Source organism: Mytilus trossulus, chromosome 8 (genome assembly GCF_036588685.1).
Source record: "Mytilus trossulus isolate FHL-02 chromosome 8, PNRI_Mtr1.1.1.hap1, whole genome shotgun sequence".
Lineage (NCBI taxonomy): Eukaryota > Metazoa > Mollusca > Bivalvia > Mytilida > Mytilidae > Mytilus > Mytilus trossulus.
Genome location: NC_086380.1, coordinates 45,625,300 through 45,641,786, shown reverse-complemented (window position 1 = coordinate 45,641,786; position 16,487 = coordinate 45,625,300). Strand labels below are relative to the sequence as shown.

The 16,487-nt window shown below is 39.0% G+C and overlaps 33 non-coding genes across 33 annotated transcripts; 16 read left to right on the top strand and 17 right to left on the bottom strand.

Moving 5' to 3' along the window:
• Positions 1–486: 486 nt before the first annotated feature.
• On the bottom strand, positions 487–605 carry LOC134682202 (5S ribosomal RNA). The gene has a single exon (XR_010100842.1). It is a non-coding gene; the product is annotated as a 5S ribosomal RNA (ribosomal RNA).
• A 282-nt stretch (positions 606–887) lies between these two features.
• Trnar-ccu (transfer RNA arginine (anticodon CCU)) lies at positions 888–960 on the top strand. The gene has a single exon. It is a non-coding gene; the product is annotated as a tRNA-Arg (tRNA).
• Positions 961–1,450: 490 nt separating this feature from the next.
• LOC134682201 (5S ribosomal RNA) lies at positions 1,451–1,569 on the bottom strand. The gene has a single exon (XR_010100841.1). It is a non-coding gene; the product is annotated as a 5S ribosomal RNA (ribosomal RNA).
• A 282-nt stretch (positions 1,570–1,851) lies between these two features.
• Positions 1,852–1,924, top strand: Trnar-ccu (transfer RNA arginine (anticodon CCU)). The gene has a single exon. It is a non-coding gene; the product is annotated as a tRNA-Arg (tRNA).
• Positions 1,925–2,414: 490 nt separating this feature from the next.
• Positions 2,415–2,533, bottom strand: LOC134682200 (5S ribosomal RNA). The gene has a single exon (XR_010100840.1). It is a non-coding gene; the product is annotated as a 5S ribosomal RNA (ribosomal RNA).
• A 282-nt stretch (positions 2,534–2,815) lies between these two features.
• On the top strand, positions 2,816–2,888 carry Trnar-ccu (transfer RNA arginine (anticodon CCU)). Its single transcript has one exon. It is a non-coding gene; the product is annotated as a tRNA-Arg (tRNA).
• Positions 2,889–3,378: 490 nt separating this feature from the next.
• Positions 3,379–3,497, bottom strand: LOC134682199 (5S ribosomal RNA). The gene has a single exon (XR_010100839.1). It is a non-coding gene; the product is annotated as a 5S ribosomal RNA (ribosomal RNA).
• A 314-nt stretch (positions 3,498–3,811) lies between these two features.
• On the top strand, positions 3,812–3,884 carry Trnar-ccu (transfer RNA arginine (anticodon CCU)). The gene has a single exon. It is a non-coding gene; the product is annotated as a tRNA-Arg (tRNA).
• Positions 3,885–4,374: 490 nt separating this feature from the next.
• Positions 4,375–4,493, bottom strand: LOC134682198 (5S ribosomal RNA). Its single transcript, XR_010100838.1, has one exon. It is a non-coding gene; the product is annotated as a 5S ribosomal RNA (ribosomal RNA).
• Positions 4,494–4,807: 314 nt separating this feature from the next.
• On the top strand, positions 4,808–4,880 carry Trnar-ccu (transfer RNA arginine (anticodon CCU)). Its single transcript has one exon. It is a non-coding gene; the product is annotated as a tRNA-Arg (tRNA).
• A 490-nt stretch (positions 4,881–5,370) lies between these two features.
• LOC134682196 (5S ribosomal RNA) lies at positions 5,371–5,489 on the bottom strand. The gene has a single exon (XR_010100836.1). It is a non-coding gene; the product is annotated as a 5S ribosomal RNA (ribosomal RNA).
• Positions 5,490–5,803: 314 nt separating this feature from the next.
• Trnar-ccu (transfer RNA arginine (anticodon CCU)) lies at positions 5,804–5,876 on the top strand. The gene has a single exon. It is a non-coding gene; the product is annotated as a tRNA-Arg (tRNA).
• A 490-nt stretch (positions 5,877–6,366) lies between these two features.
• LOC134682195 (5S ribosomal RNA) lies at positions 6,367–6,485 on the bottom strand. The gene has a single exon (XR_010100835.1). It is a non-coding gene; the product is annotated as a 5S ribosomal RNA (ribosomal RNA).
• A 314-nt stretch (positions 6,486–6,799) lies between these two features.
• Trnar-ccu (transfer RNA arginine (anticodon CCU)) lies at positions 6,800–6,872 on the top strand. The gene has a single exon. It is a non-coding gene; the product is annotated as a tRNA-Arg (tRNA).
• Positions 6,873–7,362: 490 nt separating this feature from the next.
• LOC134682194 (5S ribosomal RNA) lies at positions 7,363–7,481 on the bottom strand. Its single transcript, XR_010100834.1, has one exon. It is a non-coding gene; the product is annotated as a 5S ribosomal RNA (ribosomal RNA).
• Positions 7,482–7,795: 314 nt separating this feature from the next.
• On the top strand, positions 7,796–7,868 carry Trnar-ccu (transfer RNA arginine (anticodon CCU)). The gene has a single exon. It is a non-coding gene; the product is annotated as a tRNA-Arg (tRNA).
• A 490-nt stretch (positions 7,869–8,358) lies between these two features.
• Positions 8,359–8,477, bottom strand: LOC134682193 (5S ribosomal RNA). Its single transcript, XR_010100833.1, has one exon. It is a non-coding gene; the product is annotated as a 5S ribosomal RNA (ribosomal RNA).
• Positions 8,478–8,791: 314 nt separating this feature from the next.
• On the top strand, positions 8,792–8,864 carry Trnar-ccu (transfer RNA arginine (anticodon CCU)). Its single transcript has one exon. It is a non-coding gene; the product is annotated as a tRNA-Arg (tRNA).
• A 490-nt stretch (positions 8,865–9,354) lies between these two features.
• On the bottom strand, positions 9,355–9,473 carry LOC134682192 (5S ribosomal RNA). Its single transcript, XR_010100832.1, has one exon. It is a non-coding gene; the product is annotated as a 5S ribosomal RNA (ribosomal RNA).
• Positions 9,474–9,787: 314 nt separating this feature from the next.
• On the top strand, positions 9,788–9,860 carry Trnar-ccu (transfer RNA arginine (anticodon CCU)). The gene has a single exon. It is a non-coding gene; the product is annotated as a tRNA-Arg (tRNA).
• Positions 9,861–10,350: 490 nt separating this feature from the next.
• On the bottom strand, positions 10,351–10,469 carry LOC134682191 (5S ribosomal RNA). The gene has a single exon (XR_010100831.1). It is a non-coding gene; the product is annotated as a 5S ribosomal RNA (ribosomal RNA).
• Positions 10,470–10,783: 314 nt separating this feature from the next.
• Trnar-ccu (transfer RNA arginine (anticodon CCU)) lies at positions 10,784–10,856 on the top strand. The gene has a single exon. It is a non-coding gene; the product is annotated as a tRNA-Arg (tRNA).
• A 490-nt stretch (positions 10,857–11,346) lies between these two features.
• Positions 11,347–11,465, bottom strand: LOC134682190 (5S ribosomal RNA). Its single transcript, XR_010100830.1, has one exon. It is a non-coding gene; the product is annotated as a 5S ribosomal RNA (ribosomal RNA).
• Positions 11,466–11,779: 314 nt separating this feature from the next.
• Trnar-ccu (transfer RNA arginine (anticodon CCU)) lies at positions 11,780–11,852 on the top strand. Its single transcript has one exon. It is a non-coding gene; the product is annotated as a tRNA-Arg (tRNA).
• A 490-nt stretch (positions 11,853–12,342) lies between these two features.
• LOC134682189 (5S ribosomal RNA) lies at positions 12,343–12,461 on the bottom strand. Its single transcript, XR_010100829.1, has one exon. It is a non-coding gene; the product is annotated as a 5S ribosomal RNA (ribosomal RNA).
• Positions 12,462–12,775: 314 nt separating this feature from the next.
• Trnar-ccu (transfer RNA arginine (anticodon CCU)) lies at positions 12,776–12,848 on the top strand. The gene has a single exon. It is a non-coding gene; the product is annotated as a tRNA-Arg (tRNA).
• A 490-nt stretch (positions 12,849–13,338) lies between these two features.
• LOC134682188 (5S ribosomal RNA) lies at positions 13,339–13,457 on the bottom strand. Its single transcript, XR_010100828.1, has one exon. It is a non-coding gene; the product is annotated as a 5S ribosomal RNA (ribosomal RNA).
• Positions 13,458–13,771: 314 nt separating this feature from the next.
• On the top strand, positions 13,772–13,844 carry Trnar-ccu (transfer RNA arginine (anticodon CCU)). The gene has a single exon. It is a non-coding gene; the product is annotated as a tRNA-Arg (tRNA).
• Positions 13,845–14,334: 490 nt separating this feature from the next.
• On the bottom strand, positions 14,335–14,453 carry LOC134682187 (5S ribosomal RNA). The gene has a single exon (XR_010100827.1). It is a non-coding gene; the product is annotated as a 5S ribosomal RNA (ribosomal RNA).
• A 314-nt stretch (positions 14,454–14,767) lies between these two features.
• Trnar-ccu (transfer RNA arginine (anticodon CCU)) lies at positions 14,768–14,840 on the top strand. The gene has a single exon. It is a non-coding gene; the product is annotated as a tRNA-Arg (tRNA).
• A 490-nt stretch (positions 14,841–15,330) lies between these two features.
• Positions 15,331–15,449, bottom strand: LOC134682185 (5S ribosomal RNA). The gene has a single exon (XR_010100825.1). It is a non-coding gene; the product is annotated as a 5S ribosomal RNA (ribosomal RNA).
• Positions 15,450–15,763: 314 nt separating this feature from the next.
• Positions 15,764–15,836, top strand: Trnar-ccu (transfer RNA arginine (anticodon CCU)). Its single transcript has one exon. It is a non-coding gene; the product is annotated as a tRNA-Arg (tRNA).
• A 490-nt stretch (positions 15,837–16,326) lies between these two features.
• LOC134682184 (5S ribosomal RNA) lies at positions 16,327–16,445 on the bottom strand. The gene has a single exon (XR_010100824.1). It is a non-coding gene; the product is annotated as a 5S ribosomal RNA (ribosomal RNA).
• Positions 16,446–16,487: the final 42 nt, after the last annotated feature.

Sequence of the window (16,487 nt, the reverse complement as noted above, 5' to 3'; positions counted from 1 at the left end):
ATTTTTACTACCCTCACAACATAGTCTGCCTAAATGCACTTTTTCACAAAGATCCGTAAATAAAAATGCTGTTATTGTAGCTACATAACGGCATTTGAAATTAGTTTTGTGCTTCGAAAGACTTACCAAACATGCAGCCACAACCTTTCAGCGTCCTCGAATTCACCCTAGCGTCGCTATGACAATATTCAACAATAGAAAGGATCGACGTACTTCCTTGTGAAGTCAGACTTCAGTCAAAGCGCAATTAAACGATTGTAAACTGAATATTTCGTGTTTGTTTTCCTAATTTGACAAATTTACCGGTAAAGTTATATTACGACTTGTAGTGACTTAGAAATTCGTCTGTCGACCTTTTTATAACAGTTTTATCAAGGTAAATATGAACATGCAGGGACACAATAAAATGAAGGGTAAAACGAAAAAAAAGAGAACAGGTGAAGGAGGAAGAAGATAGGAACAGACACAGACAATTATAAAAAGGAATGTCTACAACACCCGGTATTCCCAGGCGGTCACCCATCCAAGTACTAACCGAGCTCGACGCTGCTTAACTGCGGTGATCGGACGAGAACCGGTGTGTTCAGCGTGATATGGTCGTAGACACTAAAGTGACTAAAATAAAGGCATATAAAGCTAAGAACGCCGGAAGTATATCATGTATATGGAATCATCACTTTGATATTGAAAATAGAATCTGTTTAATTTCGGCATGAGATTTTTATACAGAAAACTTCTGAAACTGATGAAATTGATACAGATATGAGATCAATCGATGAAATACAGTTTGTATTTGTAGTTTCTGTCCTCATTATTCAAGGATATGTGCGAATTTACAGAAACGACGCCCACGAATGACATGGGTATTTAAATGCACAACTACATACGCCTCCGTGGCCCAATGGATAAAGCACCGGCCTCCTAAGCCGGGGATTGCGGGTTCGAGTCCCGTCGGAGGTAGACAATTTTTACTACCCTCACAACATAGTCTGCCTAAATGCACTTTTTCACAAAGATCCGTAAATAAAAATGCTGTTATTGTAGCTACATAACGGCATTTGAAATTAGTTTTGTGCTTCGAAAGACTTACCAAACATGCAGCCACAACCTTTCAGCGTCCTCGAATTCACCCTAGCGTCGCTATGACAATATTCAACAATAGAAAGGATCGACGTACTTCCTTGTGAAGTCAGACTTCAGTCAAAGCGCAATTAAACGATTGTAAACTGAATATTTCGTGTTTGTTTTCCTAATTTGACAAATTTACCGGTAAAGTTATATTACGACTTGTAGTGACTTAGAAATTCGTCTGTCGACCTTTTTATAACAGTTTTATCAAGGTAAATATGAACATGCAGGGACACAATAAAATGAAGGGTAAAACGAAAAAAAAGAGAACAGGTGAAGGAGGAAGAAGATAGGAACAGACACAGACAATTATAAAAAGGAATGTCTACAACACCCGGTATTCCCAGGCGGTCACCCATCCAAGTACTAACCGAGCTCGACGCTGCTTAACTGCGGTGATCGGACGAGAACCGGTGTGTTCAGCGTGATATGGTCGTAGACACTAAAGTGACTAAAATAAAGGCATATAAAGCTAAGAACGCCGGAAGTATATCATGTATATGGAATCATCACTTTGATATTGAAAATAGAATCTGTTTAATTTCGGCATGAGATTTTTATACAGAAAACTTCTGAAACTGATGAAATTGATACAGATATGAGATCAATCGATGAAATACAGTTTGTATTTGTAGTTTCTGTCCTCATTATTCAAGGATATGTGCGAATTTACAGAAACGACGCCCACGAATGACATGGGTATTTAAATGCACAACTACATACGCCTCCGTGGCCCAATGGATAAGGCACCGGCCTCCTAAGCCGGGGATTGCGGGTTCGAGTCCCGTCGGAGGTAGACAATTTTTACTACCCTCACAACATAGTCTGCCTAAATGCACTTTTTCACAAAGATCCGTAAATAAAAATGCTGTTATTGTAGCTACATAACGGCATTTGAAATTAGTTTTGTGCTTCGAAAGACTTACCAAACATGCAGCCACAACCTTTCAGCGTCCTCGAATTCACCCTAGCGTCGCTATGACAATATTCAACAATAGAAAGGATCGACGTACTTCCTTGTGAAGTCAGACTTCAGTCAAAGCGCAATTAAACGATTGTAAACTGAATATTTCGTGTTTGTTTTCCTAATTTGACAAATTTACCGGTAAAGTTATATTACGACTTGTAGTGACTTAGAAATTCGTCTGTCGACCTTTTTATAACAGTTTTATCAAGGTAAATATGAACATGCAGGGACACAATAAAATGAAGGGTAAAACGAAAAAAAAGAGAACAGGTGAAGGAGGAAGAAGATAGGAACAGACACAGACAATTATAAAAAGGAATGTCTACAACACCCGGTATTCCCAGGCGGTCACCCATCCAAGTACTAACCGAGCTCGACGCTGCTTAACTGCGGTGATCGGACGAGAACCGGTGTGTTCAGCGTGATATGGTCGTAGACACTAAAGTGACTAAAATAAAGGCATATAAAGCTAAGAACGCCGGAAGTATATCATGTATATGGAATCATCACTTTGATATTGAAAATAGAATCTGTTTAATTTCGGCATGAGATTTTTATACAGAAAACTTCTGAAACTGATGAAATTGATACAGATATGAGATCAATCGATGAAATACAGTTTGTATTTGTAGTTTCTGTCCTCATTATTCAAGGATATGTGCGAATTTACAGAAACGACGCCCACGAATGACATGGGTATTTAAATGCACAACTACATACGCCTCCGTGGCCCAATGGATAAGGCACCGGCCTCCTAAGCCGGGGATTGCGGGTTCGAGTCCCGTCGGAGGTAGACAATTTTTACTACCCTCACAACATAGTCTGCCTAAATGCACTTTTTCACAAAGATCCGTAAATAAAAATGCTGTTATTGTAGCTACATAACGGCATTTGAAATTAGTTTTGTGCTTCGAAAGACTTACCAAACATGCAGCCACAACCTTTCAGCGTCCTCGAATTCACCCTAGCGTCGCTATGACAATATTCAACAATAGAAAGGATCGACGTACTTCCTTGTGAAGTCAGACTTCAGTCAAAGCGCAATTAAACGATTGTAAACTGAATATTTCGTGTTTGTTTTCCTAATTTGACAAATTTACCGGTAAAGTTATATTACGACTTGTAGTGACTTAGAAATTCGTCTGTCGACCTTTTTATAACAGTTTTATCAAGGTAAATATGAACATGCAGGGACACAATAAAATGAAGGGTAAAACGAAAAAAAAGAGAACAGGTGAAGGAGGAAGAAGATAGGAACAGACACAGACAATTATAAAAAGGAATGTCTACAACACCCGGTATTCCCAGGCGGTCACCCATCCAAGTACTAACCGAGCTCGACGCTGCTTAACTGCGGTGATCGGACGAGAACCGGTGTGTTCAGCGTGATATGGTCGTAGACACTAAAGTGACTAAAATAAAGGCATATAAAGCTAAGAACGCCGGAAGTATATCATGTATATGGAATCATCACTTTGATATTGAAAATAGAATCTGTTTAATTTCGGCATGAGATTTTTATACAGAAAACTTCTGAAACTGATGAAATTGATACAGATATGAGATCAATCGATGAAATACAGTTTGTATTTGTAGTTTCTGTCCTCATTATTATTAATTTTCAAGTTCACTAGAATGTTGATTTCAAGGATATGTGCGAATTTACAGAAACGACGCCCACGAATGACATGGGTATTTAAATGCACAACTACATACGCCTCCGTGGCCCAATGGATAAGGCACCGGCCTCCTAAGCCGGGGATTGCGGGTTCGAGTCCCGTCGGAGGTAGACAATTTTTACTACCCTCACAACATAGTCTGCCTAAATGCACTTTTTCACAAAGATCCGTAAATAAAAATGCTGTTATTGTAGCTACATAACGGCATTTGAAATTAGTTTTGTGCTTCGAAAGACTTACCAAACATGCAGCCACAACCTTTCAGCGTCCTCGAATTCACCCTAGCGTCGCTATGACAATATTCAACAATAGAAAGGATCGACGTACTTCCTTGTGAAGTCAGACTTCAGTCAAAGCGCAATTAAACGATTGTAAACTGAATATTTCGTGTTTGTTTTCCTAATTTGACAAATTTACCGGTAACGTTATATTACGACTTGTAGTGACTTAGAAATTCGTCTGTCGACCTTTTTATAACAGTTTTATCAAGGTAAATATGAACATGCAGGGACACAATAAAATGAAGGGTAAAACGAAAAAAAAGAGAACAGGTGAAGGAGGAAGAAGATAGGAACAGACACAGACAATTATAAAAAGGAATGTCTACAACACCCGGTATTCCCAGGCGGTCACCCATCCAAGTACTAACCGAGCTCGACGCTGCTTAACTGCGGTGATCGGACGAGAACCGGTGTGTTCAGCGTGATATGGTCGTAGACACTAAAGTGACTAAAATAAAGGCATATAAAGCTAAGAACGCCGGAAGTATATCATGTATATGGAATCATCACTTTGATATTGAAAATAGAATCTGTTTAATTTCGGCATGAGATTTTTATACAGAAAACTTCTGAAACTGATGAAATTGATACAGATATGAGATCAATCGATGAAATACAGTTTGTATTTGTAGTTTCTGTCCTCATTATTATTAATTTTCAAGTTCACTAGAATGTTGATTTCAAGGATATGTGCGAATTTACAGAAACGACGCCCACGAATGACATGGGTATTTAAATGCACAACTACATACGCCTCCGTGGCCCAATGGATAAGGCACCGGCCTCCTAAGCCGGGGATTGCGGGTTCGAGTCCCGTCGGAGGTAGACAATTTTTACTACCCTCACAACATAGTCTGCCTAAATGCACTTTTTCACAAAGATCCGTAAATAAAAATGCTGTTATTGTAGCTACATAACGGCATTTGAAATTAGTTTTGTGCTTCGAAAGACTTACCAAACATGCAGCCACAACCTTTCAGCGTCCTCGAATTCACCCTAGCGTCGCTATGACAATATTCAACAATAGAAAGGATCGACGTACTTCCTTGTGAAGTCAGACTTCAGTCAAAGCGCAATTAAACGATTGTAAACTGAATATTTCGTGTTTGTTTTCCTAATTTGACAAATTTACCGGTAAAGTTATATTACGACTTGTAGTGACTTAGAAATTCGTCTGTCGACCTTTTTATAACAGTTTTATCAAGGTAAATATGAACATGCAGGGACACAATAAAATGAAGGGTAAAACGAAAAAAAAGAGAACAGGTGAAGGAGGAAGAAGATAGGAACAGACACAGACAATTATAAAAAGGAATGTCTACAACACCCGGTATTCCCAGGCGGTCACCCATCCAAGTACTAACCGAGCTCGACGCTGCTTAACTGCGGTGATCGGACGAGAACCGGTGTGTTCAGCGTGATATGGTCGTAGACACTAAAGTGACTAAAATAAAGGCATATAAAGCTAAGAACGCCGGAAGTATATCATGTATATGGAATCATCACTTTGATATTGAAAATAGAATCTGTTTAATTTCGGCATGAGATTTTTATACAGAAAACTTCTGAAACTGATGAAATTGATACAGATATGAGATCAATCGATGAAATACAGTTTGTATTTGTAGTTTCTGTCCTCATTATTATTAATTTTCAAGTTCACTAGAATGTTGATTTCAAGGATATGTGCGAATTTACAGAAACGACGCCCACGAATGACATGGGTATTTAAATGCACAACTACATACGCCTCCGTGGCCCAATGGATAAGGCACCGGCCTCCTAAGCCGGGGATTGCGGGTTCGAGTCCCGTCGGAGGTAGACAATTTTTACTACCCTCACAACATAGTCTGCCTAAATGCACTTTTTCACAAAGATCCGTAAATAAAAATGCTGTTATTGTAGCTACATAACGGCATTTGAAATTAGTTTTGTGCTTCGAAAGACTTACCAAACATGCAGCCACAACCTTTCAGCGTCCTCGAATTCACCCTAGCGTCGCTATGACAATATTCAACAATAGAAAGGATCGACGTACTTCCTTGTGAAGTCAGACTTCAGTCAAAGCGCAATTAAACGATTGTAAACTGAATATTTCGTGTTTGTTTTCCTAATTTGACAAATTTACCGGTAAAGTTATATTACGACTTGTAGTGACTTAGAAATTCGTCTGTCGACCTTTTTATAACAGTTTTATCAAGGTAAATATGAACATGCAGGGACACAATAAAATGAAGGGTAAAACGAAAAAAAAGAGAACAGGTGAAGGAGGAAGAAGATAGGAACAGACACAGACAATTATAAAAAGGAATGTCTACAACACCCGGTATTCCCAGGCGGTCACCCATCCAAGTACTAACCGAGCTCGACGCTGCTTAACTGCGGTGATCGGACGAGAACCGGTGTGTTCAGCGTGATATGGTCGTAGACACTAAAGTGACTAAAATAAAGGCATATAAAGCTAAGAACGCCGGAAGTATATCATGTATATGGAATCATCACTTTGATATTGAAAATAGAATCTGTTTAATTTCGGCATGAGATTTTTATACAGAAAACTTCTGAAACTGATGAAATTGATACAGATATGAGATCAATCGATGAAATACAGTTTGTATTTGTAGTTTCTGTCCTCATTATTATTAATTTTCAAGTTCACTAGAATGTTGATTTCAAGGATATGTGCGAATTTACAGAAACGACGCCCACGAATGACATGGGTATTTAAATGCACAACTACATACGCCTCCGTGGCCCAATGGATAAGGCACCGGCCTCCTAAGCCGGGGATTGCGGGTTCGAGTCCCGTCGGAGGTAGACAATTTTTACTACCCTCACAACATAGTCTGCCTAAATGCACTTTTTCACAAAGATCCGTAAATAAAAATGCTGTTATTGTAGCTACATAACGGCATTTGAAATTAGTTTTGTGCTTCGAAAGACTTACCAAACATGCAGCCACAACCTTTCAGCGTCCTCGAATTCACCCTAGCGTCGCTATGACAATATTCAACAATAGAAAGGATCGACGTACTTCCTTGTGAAGTCAGACTTCAGTCAAAGCGCAATTAAACGATTGTAAACTGAATATTTCGTGTTTGTTTTCCTAATTTGACAAATTTACCGGTAACGTTATATTACGACTTGTAGTGACTTAGAAATTCGTCTGTCGACCTTTTTATAACAGTTTTATCAAGGTAAATATGAACATGCAGGGACACAATAAAATGAAGGGTAAAACGAAAAAAAAGAGAACAGGTGAAGGAGGAAGAAGATAGGAACAGACACAGACAATTATAAAAAGGAATGTCTACAACACCCGGTATTCCCAGGCGGTCACCCATCCAAGTACTAACCGAGCTCGACGCTGCTTAACTGCGGTGATCGGACGAGAACCGGTGTGTTCAGCGTGATATGGTCGTAGACACTAAAGTGACTAAAATAAAGGCATATAAAGCTAAGAACGCCGGAAGTATATCATGTATATGGAATCATCACTTTGATATTGAAAATAGAATCTGTTTAATTTCGGCATGAGATTTTTATACAGAAAACTTCTGAAACTGATGAAATTGATACAGATATGAGATCAATCGATGAAATACAGTTTGTATTTGTAGTTTCTGTCCTCATTATTATTAATTTTCAAGTTCACTAGAATGTTGATTTCAAGGATATGTGCGAATTTACAGAAACGACGCCCACGAATGACATGGGTATTTAAATGCACAACTACATACGCCTCCGTGGCCCAATGGATAAGGCACCGGCCTCCTAAGCCGGGGATTGCGGGTTCGAGTCCCGTCGGAGGTAGACAATTTTTACTACCCTCACAACATAGTCTGCCTAAATGCACTTTTTCACAAAGATCCGTAAATAAAAATGCTGTTATTGTAGCTACATAACGGCATTTGAAATTAGTTTTGTGCTTCGAAAGACTTACCAAACATGCAGCCACAACCTTTCAGCGTCCTCGAATTCACCCTAGCGTCGCTATGACAATATTCAACAATAGAAAGGATCGACGTACTTCCTTGTGAAGTCAGACTTCAGTCAAAGCGCAATTAAACGATTGTAAACTGAATATTTCGTGTTTGTTTTCCTAATTTGACAAATTTACCGGTAAAGTTATATTACGACTTGTAGTGACTTAGAAATTCGTCTGTCGACCTTTTTATAACAGTTTTATCAAGGTAAATATGAACATGCAGGGACACAATAAAATGAAGGGTAAAACGAAAAAAAAGAGAACAGGTGAAGGAGGAAGAAGATAGGAACAGACACAGACAATTATAAAAAGGAATGTCTACAACACCCGGTATTCCCAGGCGGTCACCCATCCAAGTACTAACCGAGCTCGACGCTGCTTAACTGCGGTGATCGGACGAGAACCGGTGTGTTCAGCGTGATATGGTCGTAGACACTAAAGTGACTAAAATAAAGGCATATAAAGCTAAGAACGCCGGAAGTATATCATGTATATGGAATCATCACTTTGATATTGAAAATAGAATCTGTTTAATTTCGGCATGAGATTTTTATACAGAAAACTTCTGAAACTGATGAAATTGATACAGATATGAGATCAATCGATGAAATACAGTTTGTATTTGTAGTTTCTGTCCTCATTATTATTAATTTTCAAGTTCACTAGAATGTTGATTTCAAGGATATGTGCGAATTTACAGAAACGACGCCCACGAATGACATGGGTATTTAAATGCACAACTACATACGCCTCCGTGGCCCAATGGATAAGGCACCGGCCTCCTAAGCCGGGGATTGCGGGTTCGAGTCCCGTCGGAGGTAGACAATTTTTACTACCCTCACAACATAGTCTGCCTAAATGCACTTTTTCACAAAGATCCGTAAATAAAAATGCTGTTATTGTAGCTACATAACGGCATTTGAAATTAGTTTTGTGCTTCGAAAGACTTACCAAACATGCAGCCACAACCTTTCAGCGTCCTCGAATTCACCCTAGCGTCGCTATGACAATATTCAACAATAGAAAGGATCGACGTACTTCCTTGTGAAGTCAGACTTCAGTCAAAGCGCAATTAAACGATTGTAAACTGAATATTTCGTGTTTGTTTTCCTAATTTGACAAATTTACCGGTAAAGTTATATTACGACTTGTAGTGACTTAGAAATTCGTCTGTCGACCTTTTTATAACAGTTTTATCAAGGTAAATATGAACATGCAGGGACACAATAAAATGAAGGGTAAAACGAAAAAAAAGAGAACAGGTGAAGGAGGAAGAAGATAGGAACAGACACAGACAATTATAAAAAGGAATGTCTACAACACCCGGTATTCCCAGGCGGTCACCCATCCAAGTACTAACCGAGCTCGACGCTGCTTAACTGCGGTGATCGGACGAGAACCGGTGTGTTCAGCGTGATATGGTCGTAGACACTAAAGTGACTAAAATAAAGGCATATAAAGCTAAGAACGCCGGAAGTATATCATGTATATGGAATCATCACTTTGATATTGAAAATAGAATCTGTTTAATTTCGGCATGAGATTTTTATACAGAAAACTTCTGAAACTGATGAAATTGATACAGATATGAGATCAATCGATGAAATACAGTTTGTATTTGTAGTTTCTGTCCTCATTATTATTAATTTTCAAGTTCACTAGAATGTTGATTTCAAGGATATGTGCGAATTTACAGAAACGACGCCCACGAATGACATGGGTATTTAAATGCACAACTACATACGCCTCCGTGGCCCAATGGATAAGGCACCGGCCTCCTAAGCCGGGGATTGCGGGTTCGAGTCCCGTCGGAGGTAGACAATTTTTACTACCCTCACAACATAGTCTGCCTAAATGCACTTTTTCACAAAGATCCGTAAATAAAAATGCTGTTATTGTAGCTACATAACGGCATTTGAAATTAGTTTTGTGCTTCGAAAGACTTACCAAACATGCAGCCACAACCTTTCAGCGTCCTCGAATTCACCCTAGCGTCGCTATGACAATATTCAACAATAGAAAGGATCGACGTACTTCCTTGTGAAGTCAGACTTCAGTCAAAGCGCAATTAAACGATTGTAAACTGAATATTTCGTGTTTGTTTTCCTAATTTGACAAATTTACCGGTAAAGTTATATTACGACTTGTAGTGACTTAGAAATTCGTCTGTCGACCTTTTTATAACAGTTTTATCAAGGTAAATATGAACATGCAGGGACACAATAAAATGAAGGGTAAAACGAAAAAAAAGAGAACAGGTGAAGGAGGAAGAAGATAGGAACAGACACAGACAATTATAAAAAGGAATGTCTACAACACCCGGTATTCCCAGGCGGTCACCCATCCAAGTACTAACCGAGCTCGACGCTGCTTAACTGCGGTGATCGGACGAGAACCGGTGTGTTCAGCGTGATATGGTCGTAGACACTAAAGTGACTAAAATAAAGGCATATAAAGCTAAGAACGCCGGAAGTATATCATGTATATGGAATCATCACTTTGATATTGAAAATAGAATCTGTTTAATTTCGGCATGAGATTTTTATACAGAAAACTTCTGAAACTGATGAAATTGATACAGATATGAGATCAATCGATGAAATACAGTTTGTATTTGTAGTTTCTGTCCTCATTATTATTAATTTTCAAGTTCACTAGAATGTTGATTTCAAGGATATGTGCGAATTTACAGAAACGACGCCCACGAATGACATGGGTATTTAAATGCACAACTACATACGCCTCCGTGGCCCAATGGATAAGGCACCAGCCTCCTAAGCCGGGGATTGCGGGTTCGAGTCCCGTCGGAGGTAGACAATTTTTACTACCCTCACAACATAGTCTGCCTAAATGCACTTTTTCACAAAGATCCGTAAATAAAAATGCTGTTATTGTAGCTACATAACGGCATTTGAAATTAGTTTTGTGCTTCGAAAGACTTACCAAACATGCAGCCACAACCTTTCAGCGTCCTCGAATTCACCCTAGCGTCGCTATGACAATATTCAACAATAGAAAGGATCGACGTACTTCCTTGTGAAGTCAGACTTCAGTCAAAGCGCAATTAAACGATTGTAAACTGAATATTTCGTGTTTGTTTTCCTAATTTGACAAATTTACCGGTAAAGTTATATTACGACTTGTAGTGACTTAGAAATTCGTCTGTCGACCTTTTTATAACAGTTTTATCAAGGTAAATATGAACATGCAGGGACACAATAAAATGAAGGGTAAAACGAAAAAAAAGAGAACAGGTGAAGGAGGAAGAAGATAGGAACAGACACAGACAATTATAAAAAGGAATGTCTACAACACCCGGTATTCCCAGGCGGTCACCCATCCAAGTACTAACCGAGCTCGACGCTGCTTAACTGCGGTGATCGGACGAGAACCGGTGTGTTCAGCGTGATATGGTCGTAGACACTAAAGTGACTAAAATAAAGGCATATAAAGCTAAGAACGCCGGAAGTATATCATGTATATGGAATCATCACTTTGATATTGAAAATAGAATCTGTTTAATTTCGGCATGAGATTTTTATACAGAAAACTTCTGAAACTGATGAAATTGATACAGATATGAGATCAATCGATGAAATACAGTTTGTATTTGTAGTTTCTGTCCTCATTATTATTAATTTTCAAGTTCACTAGAATGTTGATTTCAAGGATATGTGCGAATTTACAGAAACGACGCCCACGAATGACATGGGTATTTAAATGCACAACTACATACGCCTCCGTGGCCCAATGGATAAGGCACCGGCCTCCTAAGCCGGGGATTGCGGGTTCGAGTCCCGTCGGAGGTAGACAATTTTTACTACCCTCACAACATAGTCTGCCTAAATGCACTTTTTCACAAAGATCCGTAAATAAAAATGCTGTTATTGTAGCTACATAACGGCATTTGAAATTAGTTTTGTGCTTCGAAAGACTTACCAAACATGCAGCCACAACCTTTCAGCGTCCTCGAATTCACCCTAGCGTCGCTATGACAATATTCAACAATAGAAAGGATCGACGTACTTCCTTGTGAAGTCAGACTTCAGTCAAAGCGCAATTAAACGATTGTAAACTGAATATTTCGTGTTTGTTTTCCTAATTTGACAAATTTACCGGTAAAGTTATATTACGACTTGTAGTGACTTAGAAATTCGTCTGTCGACCTTTTTATAACAGTTTTATCAAGGTAAATATGAACATGCAGGGACACAATAAAATGAAGGGTAAAACGAAAAAAAAGAGAACAGGTGAAGGAGGAAGAAGATAGGAACAGACACAGACAATTATAAAAAGGAATGTCTACAACACCCGGTATTCCCAGGCGGTCACCCATCCAAGTACTAACCGAGCTCGACGCTGCTTAACTGCGGTGATCGGACGAGAACCGGTGTGTTCAGCGTGATATGGTCGTAGACACTAAAGTGACTAAAATAAAGGCATATAAAGCTAAGAACGCCGGAAGTATATCATGTATATGGAATCATCACTTTGATATTGAAAATAGAATCTGTTTAATTTCGGCATGAGATTTTTATACAGAAAACTTCTGAAACTGATGAAATTGATACAGATATGAGATCAATCGATGAAATACAGTTTGTATTTGTAGTTTCTGTCCTCATTATTATTAATTTTCAAGTTCACTAGAATGTTGATTTCAAGGATATGTGCGAATTTACAGAAACGACGCCCACGAATGACATGGGTATTTAAATGCACAACTACATACGCCTCCGTGGCCCAATGGATAAGGCACCGGCCTCCTAAGCCGGGGATTGCGGGTTCGAGTCCCGTCGGAGGTAGACAATTTTTACTACCCTCACAACATAGTCTGCCTAAATGCACTTTTTCACAAAGATCCGTAAATAAAAATGCTGTTATTGTAGCTACATAACGGCATTTGAAATTAGTTTTGTGCTTCGAAAGACTTACCAAACATGCAGCCACAACCTTTCAGCGTCCTCGAATTCACCCTAGCGTCGCTATGACAATATTCAACAATAGAAAGGATCGACGTACTTCCTTGTGAAGTCAGACTTCAGTCAAAGCGCAATTAAACGATTGTAAACTGAATATTTCGTGTTTGTTTTCCTAATTTGACAAATTTACCGGTAAAGTTATATTACGACTTGTAGTGACTTAGAAATTCGTCTGTCGACCTTTTTATAACAGTTTTATCAAGGTAAATATGAACATGCAGGGACACAATAAAATGAAGGGTAAAACGAAAAAAAAGAGAACAGGTGAAGGAGGAAGAAGATAGGAACAGACACAGACAATTATAAAAAGGAATGTCTACAACACCCGGTATTCCCAGGCGGTCACCCATCCAAGTACTAACCGAGCTCGACGCTGCTTAACTGCGGTGATCGGACGAGAACCGGTGTGTTCAGCGTGATATGGTCGTAGACACTAAAGTGACTAAAATAAAGGCATATAAAGCTAAGAACGCCGGAAGTATATCATGTATATGGAATCATCACTTTGATATTGAAAATAGAATCTGTTTAATTTCGGCATGAGATTTTTATACAGAAAACTTCTGAAACTGATGAAATTGATACAGATATGAGATCAATCGATGAAATACAGTTTGTATTTGTAGTTTCTGTCCTCATTATTATTAATTTTCAAGTTCACTAGAATGTTGATTTCAAGGATATGTGCGAATTTACAGAAACGACGCCCACGAATGACATGGGTATTTAAATGCACAACTACATACGCCTCCGTGGCCCAATGGATAAGGCACCGGCCTCCTAAGCCGGGGATTGCGGGTTCGAGTCCCGTCGGAGGTAGACAATTTTTACTACCCTCACAACATAGTCTGCCTAAATGCACTTTTTCACAAAGATCCGTAAATAAAAATGCTGTTATTGTAGCTACATAACGGCATTTGAAATTAGTTTTGTGCTTCGAAAGACTTACCAAACATGCAGCCACAACCTTTCAGCGTCCTCGAATTCACCCTAGCGTCGCTATGACAATATTCAACAATAGAAAGGATCGACGTACTTCCTTGTGAAGTCAGACTTCAGTCAAAGCGCAATTAAACGATTGTAAACTGAATATTTCGTGTTTGTTTTCCTAATTTGACAAATTTACCGGTAAAGTTATATTACGACTTGTAGTGACTTAGAAATTCGTCTGTCGACCTTTTTATAACAGTTTTATCAAGGTAAATATGAACATGCAGGGACACAATAAAATGAAGGGTAAAACGAAAAAAAAGAGAACAGGTGAAGGAGGAAGAAGATAGGAACAGACACAGACAATTATAAAAAGGAATGTCTACAACACCCGGTATTCCCAGGCGGTCACCCATCCAAGTACTAACCGAGCTCGACGCTGCTTAACTGCGGTGATCGGACGAGAACCGGTGTGTTCAGCGTGATATGGTCGTAGACACTAAAGTGACTAAAATAAAGGCATATAAAGCTAAGAACGCCGGAAGTATATCATGTATATGGAATCATCACTTTGATATTGAAAATAGAATCTGTTTAATTTCGGCATGAGATTTTTATACAGAAAACTTCTGAAACTGATGAAATTGATACAGATATGAGATCAATCGATGAAATACAGTTTGTATTTGTAGTTTCTGTCCTCATTATTATTAATTTTCAAGTTCACTAGAATGTTGATTTCAAGGATATGTGCGAATTTACAGAAACGACGCCCACGAATGACATGGGTATTTAAATGCACAACTACATACGCCTCCGTGGCCCAATGGATAAGGCACCGGCCTCCTAAGCCGGGGATTGCGGGTTCGAGTCCCGTCGGAGGTAGACAATTTTTACTACCCTCACAACATAGTCTGCCTAAATGCACTTTTTCACAAAGATCCGTAAATAAAAATGCTGTTATTGTAGCTACATAACGGCATTTGAAATTAGTTTTGTGCTTCGAAAGACTTACCAAACATGCAGCCACAACCTTTCAGCGTCCTCGAATTCACCCTAGCGTCGCTATGACAATATTCAACAATAGAAAGGATCGACGTACTTCCTTGTGAAGTCAGACTTCAGTCAAAGCGCAATTAAACGATTGTAAACTGAATATTTCGTGTTTGTTTTCCTAATTTGACAAATTTACCGGTAAAGTTATATTACGACTTGTAGTGACTTAGAAATTCGTCTGTCGACCTTTTTATAACAGTTTTATCAAGGTAAATATGAACATGCAGGGACACAATAAAATGAAGGGTAAAACGAAAAAAAAGAGAACAGGTGAAGGAGGAAGAAGATAGGAACAGACACAGACAATTATAAAAAGGAATGTCTACAACACCCGGTATTCCCAGGCGGTCACCCATCCAAGTACTAACCGAGCTCGACGCTGCTTAACTGCGGTGATCGGACGAGAACCGGTGTGTTCAGCGTGATATGGTCGTAGACACTAAAGTGACTAAAATAAAGGCATATAAAGCTAAGAACGCCGGAAGTATATCATGTATATGGAATCATCACTTTGATATTGAAAATAGAATCTGTTTAATTTCGGCATGAGATTTTTATACAGAAAACTTCTGAAACTGATGAAATTGATACAGATATGAGATCAATCGATGAAATACAGTTTGTATTTGTAGTTTCTGTCCTCATTATTATTAATTTTCAAGTTCACTAGAATGTTGATTTCAAGGATATGTGCGAATTTACAGAAACGACGCCCACGAATGACATGGGTATTTAAATGCACAACTACATACGCCTCCGTGGCCCAATGGATAAGGCACCGGCCTCCTAAGCCGGGGATTGCGGGTTCGAGTCCCGTCGGAGGTAGACAATTTTTACTACCCTCACAACATAGTCTGCCTAAATGCACTTTTTCACAAAGATCCGTAAATAAAAATGCTGTTATTGTAGCTACATAACGGCATTTGAAATTAGTTTTGTGCTTCGAAAGACTTACCAAACATGCAGCCACAACCTTTCAGCGTCCTCGAATTCACCCTAGCGTCGCTATGACAATATTCAACAATAGAAAGGATCGACGTACTTCCTTGTGAAGTCAGACTTCAGTCAAAGCGCAATTAAACGATTGTAAACTGAATATTTCGTGTTTGTTTTCCTAATTTGACAAATTTACCGGTAAAGTTATATTACGACTTGTAGTGACTTAGAAATTCGTCTGTCGACCTTTTTATAACAGTTTTATCAAGGTAAATATGAACATGCAGGGACACAATAAAATGAAGGGTAAAACGAAAAAAAAGAGAACAGGTGAAGGAGGAAGAAGATAGGAACAGACACAGACAATTATAAAAAGGAATGTCTACAACACCCGGTATTCCCAGGCGGTCACCCATCCAAGTACTAACCGAGCTCGACGCTGCTTAACTGCGGTGATCGGACGAGAACCGGTGTGTTCAGCGTGATATGGTCGTAGACACTAAAGTGACTAAAATAAAGGCATATAAAGCTAAGAACGCC